The sequence below is a fragment of the Lepus europaeus genome, chromosome 1, assembly GCF_033115175.1.
Source record: "Lepus europaeus isolate LE1 chromosome 1, mLepTim1.pri, whole genome shotgun sequence".
Taxonomy (NCBI): domain Eukaryota; kingdom Metazoa; phylum Chordata; class Mammalia; order Lagomorpha; family Leporidae; genus Lepus; species Lepus europaeus.
Window position 1 is genome coordinate 1,986,186 of NC_084827.1, and position 10,525 is coordinate 1,996,710.

Genomic DNA, 10,525 nt, shown 5'->3' on the forward strand with positions numbered 1-10,525 from the left:
AAGGATTTGAGGGGCGCAGTCTCAGATCCTCGCTACTCTGGCTTCTGCTGAGGGTGCTGGACAGCGCGTCACATGGGAGCCAGGACGCAGAGAGCGGCAGGGAGCACGCTCATCCACGTGGTCTCTCCTGAAAAGCCACGATGGGGGCCAGTGTTGTGGCACACCTGCACCGCTGGCATCCCATATGGGCACAGGTTCCAGTCCTGGCTGTTCCACTTCCATTCCAGCTCCCTGCTAACGTGCCCAGGAAAACAGCAGAAGATTGGCCAAGCACTTGGGCCCCTGCCACCTATGTGGGAGACTTGGGTAAAGCTCCTGGCCTTGGCCTAGCTATTGTGGCCATTTGGGGAATGAACCAATAGATGGAAGATCTCTCCTCCCTCTCTCTGTAACTCTGCCTTTCAAATAAATAAATAAATCTTAAAAAAAAAAAAAAAAAGCCATCATGACTCTAGCATGGGGCTTCACCCAAACAACCTAATCCAATCAATTACCGAAAGCCTCCCCTTCAGACCCCATAAAGGCACACGGAGCCTGCGCCCTCTGTAGGGAAGCCGAATGTGTGCAAACCAAAGCACAGTACACACTGCGTCTGCACTTCCCCGGAAGTGAACACTGCCTGGCTTTCTGTGTAGCTGATGGTGCACACACTCTCCTCTCCGAGCTGTCAGCTGGAACGTAGGTCTTCTCGTATTCAGATGCGGCAGGACCGGTTCTGGTTTCCTTTCCCTTGGTCACTCCCTCTGAGTCCTCCGTCCTCGTCCTCTCGTGTTCCGTCCCCGTCCTCCCCCGTTTCCCAGCTCTCAGCCGCTCCTGGGTCTTCAGGCAGTACGCCACCTGGTTCTCTGTGCAAGGTTACTCTGGATACAAAAATGCTGAAATTTTGCATCTCTGAACACGTCCTCACGTTGCCTCTGCACTGCTGTTAGTCTGGCTGCTATCACTTGGAAGCGCCTCTGAGAGCTGCGAAGCCACCGATCACTCATCGTGGTCCAGCATCTGGTGCAGGGACCCAGAGTCATGCGATTCCGGACCTTCGTCAAGGACCTGATTTTTGTGTTTTTTTCTCCTGGGTTTATTTTTTGATCTTCTCTTTAATCATGCTGTTCAGAAATTTCATGATTAAGATTTATTTATTTATTTGAAAGGCAGAGTGAACCTCCTCTGGTTCACTCCCCAGATGGCCACAGTGGCCGGAGCTGGGCTGATCTGAAGCCAGGAGCCAGGAGCTTCCTCCAGGTCTCCCATGTGGGTACAGGGGCCCAAGGACTTGGGCCATCTTCTACTGCCCACCCAGGCCATAGCAGGGAGCTGGATCAGAAGTGGAGCAGCCGGGACTAGAACCTGCGCCCATATGGGATGCCAGCACTGCAGGCAGTGGCTTCACCAGCCACACCACAGCAGCGGCCCTCAGAAATTTCATGATTTTGTGTCTTGTTATATGATTTCTTTCCCATTCACTGGATAGGCTTTCAATCTAGATAAATGGATTTCCATTTTATAATTCTTTCTGGAATCATAATTTTTTTTTAGAGTTAGACAGTGAGAGAGAGAGAGAGATACAGAGAGAAAGGTCTTCCTTCCATTGGTTCACCCCCCGAATTGGCTGCTACAGCTGGCGCGCTGCGCTGATCCAAAGCCAGAAACCAGGTGCTTCTCCTGGTCTCCCATGCAGGTGCAGGGCCCAAGCACTTGGGCCATCCTCCACTGCCTTCCCGGGCCACAGCAGAGAGCTGGCCTGGAAGAGGAGCAACCAGGACAGAATCCAGCCCCCATATGGGATGCTGGCGCCGCAGGCAGAGGATTAACCAAGTGAGCCATGGTGCCAGCCCCTGGAATCATAATTTTTTAAAACATTATTTCTTCCTTTCTATTTTCTCTGTATGGAATTCCAGTTTCTCAAATGTCCGACCTCCTCAATGGACCTTCTTTTCTTACTGTCTTTGTCATACGTGCTCACCTTTTTTGTCCCTTATCTGCAGATTTTTTTTCTCAACATTACCTTCTGACCATTCTTGAATTTTTAGTTTCTAATATCACAGCACAAACCTCCAAGGATTCTTTTTTATTCTGAGTGCTCATTTTAAAAAATAATATCCTGGGGCCGGTGCCGTGGCCCACTTGGCTAATCCTCCGCCTGTGGTGCCAGCATCCCATATGGGCGCCAGATTCTGTCCCGGCTGCCCCTCTTCCAGTCCAGCTCTCTGCTGTGGCCCCGGAAGGCAGAGGAGGATGGCCCAAGTCCTTGGGCCCCTGCACCCACGTGGGAGACCAGGAGGAAGCACCTGGCTCCTGGCTTCGGATCGGCGCAGCACCGGCTGTAGCGGCCATTTGGGGGGATGAACCAAGGGAAGGAAGACCTTTCTCTCTGTCTCTCTTCCTCACTGTCTAACTGTATCAAAAAAAGATGTTAAAAAATAATATCCTTGGAGGTGAAGATGCTTCCAAGGAGACCAGCTCCCTGAGGGCCCTCCTGGGGGCTCACCACTGGCCAGGGCCGGGGCATCAGCACATGGCCATCCCGGCCAACTCAGAACCTGGTGCCCCCCATGCGCCGGTGCTGCTCTCCGTGCGGGGCGTCAAGTCTTCGCCCCGCTCACTTGCTCCCTCGGAGTCTGTCTCCTCCTCGTGGCTCCCACAACGGCCGGTCCCTAGGAACCGTCTTGCACACCAAACGCCGTCTTGGCCTTGGCCTCTCTAGAGCCCACTGCGACACAGCCCTCTCCTCGTTTCTCAAGGACACAAACCTGGTGTGACCACGCTGGGCGTCTTCCGTGTGGATCTGCTCTGTTTGTTCAAGCTGTCTCTGCTCCTTTCACTGGCTCCCTTCCTCCAGGTTCTGTGTGTGTGTGTCTATGTGTGAGTGTGTGTATGTGTGTATGTGTATGTGTGCAAATGTGTATGTGTGTAGGTGCATGTGTGTATGTGTATGTATGTGTGTGTATGTATGTATGTGTGTGCATGTGTGTATGTACGTGTGTATGTGTGTATGTATGTATGTATGTATTGTGTGCCAGTGTTTGTATTTGTGTGTATGTGTACGTATGTGTGTATGTGTATGTATGCGTGTATTGTGTGAGTGTGTATGTGTATTTGTGTGTATGTGTATGTATGTATGTATGTATGTGTATTTGTGTGTATGTAAGTGTATTGTGTATGTGTGTGTGCATGTGTGTATTTGTGTGTATGTATGTATGTATGTGTGTATGTGAGTATGTGTGTATGTACGTGTGTATGTGTATGTGTGTATTGTGTGACTGTGTATGTGTATTTGTGTGTATGTATGTATGTGTGTATGTGTGTATTTGTGTGTATGTGTATGTGTATGTAAGTGTATTGTGTATGTGTGTGTGCATGTGTGTATATGTGTGTATGTGTATGTATGTATGTGTGTATGTGTGTGAGTATGTGTGTATGTACGTGTGTATGTGTATGTATGTGTGTATTGTGTGACTGTGTATGTGTATTTGTGTGTATGTATGTATGTGTGTATGTGTGTATTTGTGTGTATGTGTATGTAAGTGTATTGTGTATGTGTGTGTGCATGTGTGTATATGTGTGTGTATGTGTGTGTGTGTGTTGTCCTGTTTCATGTCACATGCTATTCACAAATGGCCCATCCGGACATACCTAAGAGTGACACACCAAACCTTGACATAAACAAGATGTGAATGTACGTTGGGCGCTCACGTTTGACGGGGTCTCCTTCTCCCTTTCTCAGTGGTCAGCTTTCTCAGCAGAGTTCCCCAGACTCGCTCTTAGGGATACACATGTCTGCCGGTGTCTGGGAGACAGAGATGGGAAGAATGAGAGCCTAACCCTGCTTGAGGCAGCTTTTCATCACAGCAATAGAATACCTGAAACAACTCACCCTGTAAAGAAACAGGGTTGCTTAGTTCATAGTTTCAGAGGTTCAAGTCCAAGGCCGGGAAGCCCCGTTGGTTTGGCTCCTCAAGAGGGCAGTGGCAAAGTTCACCTGGAGAACAGAGCCTGCGGGGAGCCAGGCAGCGGGGTGAGGGGCTGGGCCCAGCTCAGGCCCTCTCATGAGAACGACACCCAACACCATAATCAGATTACATTCCCATGCCTTTGGTACCATCAGCGTATCGCTCTGGTCCAAGTGTCTGACGAATCTCACCCTGCTGTCCCCAGGGCCTCCAGGGCCTCTCTGGCTTCACCTCCCCATGGGGCAAGTGCTCGGTCTCTGGCTCAGGCAGAGAAACGGGAATGGCTTGTTGTGTAGGCTGGGGGAGGATTCAGGAATCTAATCATCTTATGACAATAGCTAAGGCTGGACGAAGCCAAAGTCAGGGGCCAAAACCTCAGGGTGGGTCTCCCCCGTGGGTACCTGAGCCATCACTGTCTGTCTCCCAGGGTGTGCATTAGCAGGAAGCTGGAACTGCAAGTGGGGCCAGGACTCAGCCCAAACACTGATACAGGATGAAGGTCTCCCAGTGGCATCTTAGCTGTCCTACCAAACGCTCATGCCTGATGACAGCTTCTAAACGATGCTCTCCTTTTTTGCTACAGCCATATCCAGTCTTCAGAAGTACCTGGTGAACCAATGTCCAGGCCTCGGGGCATCTCAGAAACACAGATCAGGGCTGGCACAGTGGTGTGGTGGGCTGGGCCTCTGCCTGCGGCATATGAGCGCTGATTTGTGTCCCAACTGCTCCTCTCCCAGGCCAGCTCTCTGCTGTGGCCTGGGAAAGCAGTGGGTGACGGCCCAAGTGCTTGGGCTCCTGCACCCATGAGGGAGACCTAGAGGTGGCTCCAAGCTCCTGGCTTCAGATCAGCCCAGCTCTGGCCATTGCGGCCATTTGGGGAGTGAACCAGCAGATGGAAGACCTTTCTGTCTTTTCCTCTCTCTGTTAACTCTGCTTCTCAAATTAAAATAAATAAATCCTAAAGAAAAGAAATCTGGACCAGCTTGTTTTCTTGGCTCTCCCCGTACAAGATACTTCCCTCTGGCGTATGGGGTTAGGCATCCCTAATTTCCAGTTTTAAAAAAAAGTTAATTCCCCCTGTATGTTATTACCTTCCTTATAGGCTACACCTTTTAAAGAAAAAAAATCTCCACTCACGTGTTAGCGGGGCTTGAGGAAGAGGCGAGGCTTCCACACCGAGCAGCTGCTGTGTCACAGGGAGACCTCCCAGCCCGCACAGTCCTGGGCTCCACGCAAACCTGTTCCTGGTTGCCAGTGAAGTCAAGGGCAGGCGTGGTGACGCAGCGGGTGACGCGACGGGCTCACACGGCACTGGGAAGCCTGCCTCCTGTGTCCAGAGGCCACCTGAGTCCCAGTTACTCTGTTTCCAATCCGCCTTCCTCTGATGTGAGATCTGGGTGGCGTGCCTGACTCCTGGCTGCAGCCTGGCCCAGTCCCGGCTACTGTGGGAATTTGGGGGAACATCAATGTCTCTCTCTGCCTTTAAAATAAGTAAATACGTCTTTTTTTAAAAATGGAAGTCAAGGAGAAGTGTGACTTGGTCCACATAGTCTTTTTCTGGTAAAGATTTATTATTTATTTGAGAGGCAGAGTGAGAGAGAGAGAATCTCCCACCCGCTGGTTCACTCCCCAAATGGCTGCAATAGCAGGCTGCAGCCAGAAGCAGGCACCTCATCCCAGGCTCCCACGTGGGCCATCTTCCCCTGCTTTCCCACCCACAGCAGCAGGGAGCTGGATTGGAAGTGACGCAGCCGGGACTTGAACTGGTGCTCATATCGGATTCCAGTGTTGCAGGTGGCGGCTTAACCCGCCGAGCCCCAGTGCTGGCCCTGTTCACACAGTCTAAAGTCCAATTTCCATACATGCTTTGGGTCCACGGGATTAAGTCTGAAGTCTCACCCCGAGTACAGCCAGCGGGCCATCAAGTGTGGACTGTGTACACACAGCTCAAACCCAAAGTCCCAGCCGGTGCCTTCTGGTGAAACCCCAGGGCCCACAGACAGAAGGTTCCCCTCTCACCCACGCAGTAAACAGGAAGACCTCTCGGGGCTGTGGGCTCGGGGCTGTGGCTCTGCCCCTCTTTCTTCAGATCCCTTACTGAGAACCGAGCCATTGCAACATCACGCTCCGCCAGCTGGCTCAGCACAAGAAAGGGCTTTGCTGTGGTGTGAGGTTTTGTGGGCTGCAAGCTACATCTGGGTCAGCAAATTAACTCCCCAGTGTGGTTCCCAAGTCCAGCTTCGTCTGGCTTAGGGGCTGTGATTTCACCCTCCAGGCATCGGCTCTTGTCATGTGTGGGCCACAAGGTCCCTCTGTGGGTGTTCAAGGCACAACACTTGAGGCTACGCCACTGGATGACACATGGCTAAATCCAGAATCCTATGTTCTCCACCAAGGTCCCAGGGGTAACTGCTCTAACTCGGCGGTGATGTTTGCAAGTGTGTTGGGACACAGCGGAGAGCTGGAGACGTCCTTCTTTGTTCCTCAATTTCACCTCCACTTCTGTTTCTTGCCTAAACATGAGCCGAACCCTTCTCGGTTCCCTTTCATGAAAGTTTTTAAGTGAATGGTTACATAACATGGCCAGCTGGTCTACAAGAAGCGGTATCTGCATGGGAGGGGTCACCATGGTTCAGATGCTGGGTCTCCGATTTAGGATGGATGAAGTCCTCAGAGACTGAATCACGCTAAATATTCAAAAACAACTCAGCAAATATTTACTTGAGAGCCTGCTGCTCTCCAAGGCTCGGAATGCAGACAAGAGAACCAAGAGCTCGCGGGCCACGGGGAAGACTGTGGATTCCAGTGGAGGGCTTGTGCTGTCCTGCCTGGCCCCCATTCACCCCTCTCCTGGTCACAGGATCTGAGGACAACCTCAGGCTGTGCTCTCAGCAGAACTCAATCTCTCCCTGGCTGTAGAGCTAAGACAAATACCCCAGGCTGACAGCAGCAATGGGCTTGGAGTCGGACTCGTAACGTGGTCAAAGCCAACGACATGCAGGAGTTTTCTCTTAGGCTGCTACGCACAGGGACTGGATTTCTGGGTGTGGATGGCCACGATTGCTGTCGATGATTTGTTTGAGCTAGTTGCACGGATTTCCTATCATCTGCTGCTGAAAAGGCTCGGGGAAGCAGGTGGAGGCGTGTTCCTCCCAGAATTCAGTGTATGATCTTATTTATTTATTAGAGAGCAATTCCCATCCAGTCATTCACTCCCCTGATGCCCACGTAGGCCCCACTGAACACAGGAGCCAGGAACCCAGTCTTGGTCTCCCACGCGCGTGCAGGGCCTCTGCTACTTGAGCCGTCACTGCCGCCTCCCAGGGCGCCCATCAGCAGGAAGCTGGGGTCGGAGCAAAGCCAACACTTGAACCCAAATCCTGCAGTCTGCCATGCAGGCTTCTTACCCAGCATCTTAGCTGCTGGGCTAAACACTCACCCCAGTCTTCTCCCTCCCTCCCTCCCTCCCTCCCTCCCTCCCTCCCTCCCTCCCTCCCTTCCTTCTTCCTCCCTCCCTCCCTCCCTTCCTTCTTCCTCCCTCCCTCCCTCCCTCCCTCCCTCCCTCCCTTCCTTCTTCCTCCCTCCCTCCCTCCCTCCCTTCCTTCATTCCATCTGAGAAACAGGGACAGAAAGAAGCAGAGAGAGAAATCTCCCATCCACTGGGTCACTCCCCCATGGCCAGGACCGGGCCAGGCCAGGCTGAAGTCAGGAGCAGGACCTCCGTCTGGCTGTCCCCCACGGGTGGCAGAGGCCCAAGCACTTCAGCCATCATCTGCTGCCTCGCAGGTGCACATGAGCAGGCAGCTGGAACCCAGAGCAGAGCTGAGACGCGAACCCAGGCTCTTCAGTACTGGGTGCAGGAGCCTGGGCAGTGTCTTGAACGCCAGGCCAAGCCCCAGGCCCCGATCTTATCCAGATCAAGGTCTTTGCAGAAGTCGTCAGTTGAGGATCTCAAGGCAAAATCATCATGGTAGAGGGCGGGCCCTACATCTCACAGGAGATAAGGAGAGAGTGCAGGGACGCAGAACACCCCAAGAGGCAGAGGCAGAGGCCCGCCGCCTCCAGGCAAAGGTGCCCGGCCCCCGAAGCGCCGAAGCAGCAGGCGAGGGTCCCGCCGTGGTGCCTTCCGAGGGCGCCCACAGCCGAGGCTCGGATCCTCAACCCCGGCCTGCAGAACCCAGCAGAGAACTCACGCTGCTTCAAGCCCCTGGTGGGTGGTGCTTTGTTAAGGCGGCCTGAGAAAACACACTGCGACCCGTGACACCTCCAACAGGTCTTTCTTGGTAGCTCAGCCACATCCGGGGAGGTCTTAGTGTGAAATTCAGAGACGGGGAGACGCAGAATATAGACGGCTACCTCAGCGGGAACATGGCGAAGCCTAGGAGCTGTCTGTGCCCCCGCTCTGCCAGACAGGAGCCTGGACTCCTGTTCCCTGGGCTCCCTCCTGTCTATACTTCTCGCTCCCTCCTGCCTACACTTCTCGAGGCATTCTCCTAACACGCAGGCTCTCGAGCACGGACAGGAGCTCTGTTTGATACACGTTGAAAATACTGCTCCTTTGTCTTTTGACTTTTTATAGTAATTTTTGCCTGATAAAACCTACTTTTTTCAAAGATTTTTGGGGGTTGAATTGTGATGTACATGGCTAAGCCGCTGCCTGCAACACCTACACCCCAGACGGGCACCGATTCCCATCCCGGCTGCTCCACTTCCAATCCAGCTCCCTGCTAATGTGCCTGGGCAAGCAGCAGAGGATGGCCCAGGTGCTTGGGACCCTGCACCCACGTGGGAGACTCAAAGAATCTCCTGTTTTCTATCCAGATCAGTCCCAGCCAGTAAGACAGAGTGACACACACACACACACACACACAGATCTTCCATCCACTGGTCCACTCTCCTCCCAATGCCCACAACAAATGGGGCCAGGTTAGGCCAAAGCCAGGAGCCTAGAACTCCATCAAAGTCTCCCACATGAGCGGCAGGGACTCAAGTACTTGGGAATCATCCACTGCCTTCCTAGTGCGCTAGGAGGCTGGGTCAGATGGAGCAGCTAGGATTTAAACTGACGCTCCAACATAGGATGCAGGGCCCCAAGCGGCAGCTTAGCCTGCTGCACCAGTGTCTGTTCCCAAGCCTATTTTTCACATAGTCAGATTGATCAGGGCCAGCACTGTGGTGTTGTGGGTAAAGCTACCGCCTGCAATGCCAGCATCCCGTATGGCACCAGTGTGAGTCCCAGCTGCTCCACTTCCAATGCAGCTTCCTGGTAATGCACCTGGGAAAGCAGGTGGTCCAGGTGCTTGGGCCCCTGCACCCACATGGGGACCCAAATGGAGTTCCAGGCTCCTGGCTGCAGTCTGGCCCAGCCACAGCCATTGTGGCCACTTGGGGAGGGGACCAGCAGGTAGATGACTTCTCTGTGTCTCTCAGGTTTTTGAATAAAATCAATAAAAAAAAAAAAAAAAAAAAGGAAGGACGGACAGACGGACAGAGGGAGGGAGGGAAGAGATGCACCGTCTCACAGCGCTGGCATCTGCAAGCCTGAGGTCAAGGTTTCTCCCCAGGCCCTGCGGCCCGGCTGTACAGGGCTGTCTTCTTGTGTCTCGAGTCTGCCGGGCCTGCTGTCACAGACACCATGGGTTCTGTGGCTCAAACAACAGAAACACATTTTCCCCAGGTCTGGCAGCTGGAGGTCCGAGATCAGGGTGCGTGGTGAGGGCTCTGCGCCCCTCAGCGGGGCCACACCCTCGTGACCTCCAAGTGGCCGTGGCATTGGGGATTAACCCTTCAACACAGGAATCTGGGCTGTGGCGGACACAGCTCCGTCCGCGACAGCCAATCCGCGGATGGCCTGGACAGGACAGAAAGGGCTCTTCCTGAGGAGGGAGGCACTCCCGCCCCCGGCCTCTACCTGGAGCACCAGCTCCCCGGTCTCCAGCCTCCTGCAGACCAGAACTCCACCTCCAGCTCTCCTGGTGCAAAACCTTCAGTCCGCACTGGACCCGCCTGGCCCGCCTGGTCCCCAGCTTGCAGATTGCTGGTCTGGGGACTTCCCAGCCCCGGTCACGGCAGGCAATTCCTTATCCATCCTCTGTCTACGCAGTCAGCGCTCCATACCTGCGGGCTCTGTATCCACAGACTCAGCCCTCTGTGAAATGTCCAAAAAAGCCGAACTTGCACTCCCCACGCTCCAAGTGCTAGGCGGGACGCGCTCTGCGGCAGCTCCCGCCCTCCCAGGTCCTCTCTCCAGGCTCCCGACTGAACACTGCGCACCTCGAATCTCACCTGCGCCCTACAGAGTCGTGGCTTCGCTGGTGCCGTGCCGTCTGCACTGAACACACGCTAACAATGCAGTACAGGAGCTACTCACAGCGCACTTAGGCACTTCTTGAAGTCACCTACCTTGTAGGCGAGTTCGCAAGGCGCCCTGTTTCCCAGAGAGCGTGCAGCCGGGTGTTCTGCCTGGCTCAGGTCTCCCGTTCACCTCAGGAACCTGTATCCCACGTGCAGCAGTGGCTCGGGACAGCTTCACGCCCAGCGCTAACACGCACCCCAGGGAGCCCAGTGTCTCACCTGCA

The 10,525-nt window shown here is 53.9% G+C and overlaps 1 long non-coding RNA gene across 1 annotated transcript in view; it reads right to left on the minus strand.

The window, feature by feature from the left end:
- Nucleotides 1–3,984, minus strand: part of LOC133763932 (uncharacterized) — a 38,802-nt gene extending 34,818 nt beyond the window's left edge. The window contains exons 1-2 of the long non-coding RNA XR_009866428.1: nt 3,872–3,984; nt 3,691–3,784 (exon numbers count right to left, since the gene is read on the minus strand). This is a non-coding gene — a long non-coding RNA (uncharacterized LOC133763932). The remainder of the gene's footprint in view (nt 1–3,690; nt 3,785–3,871) is intronic.
- Between the last annotated feature and the right edge of the window lie 6,541 nt (nt 3,985–10,525).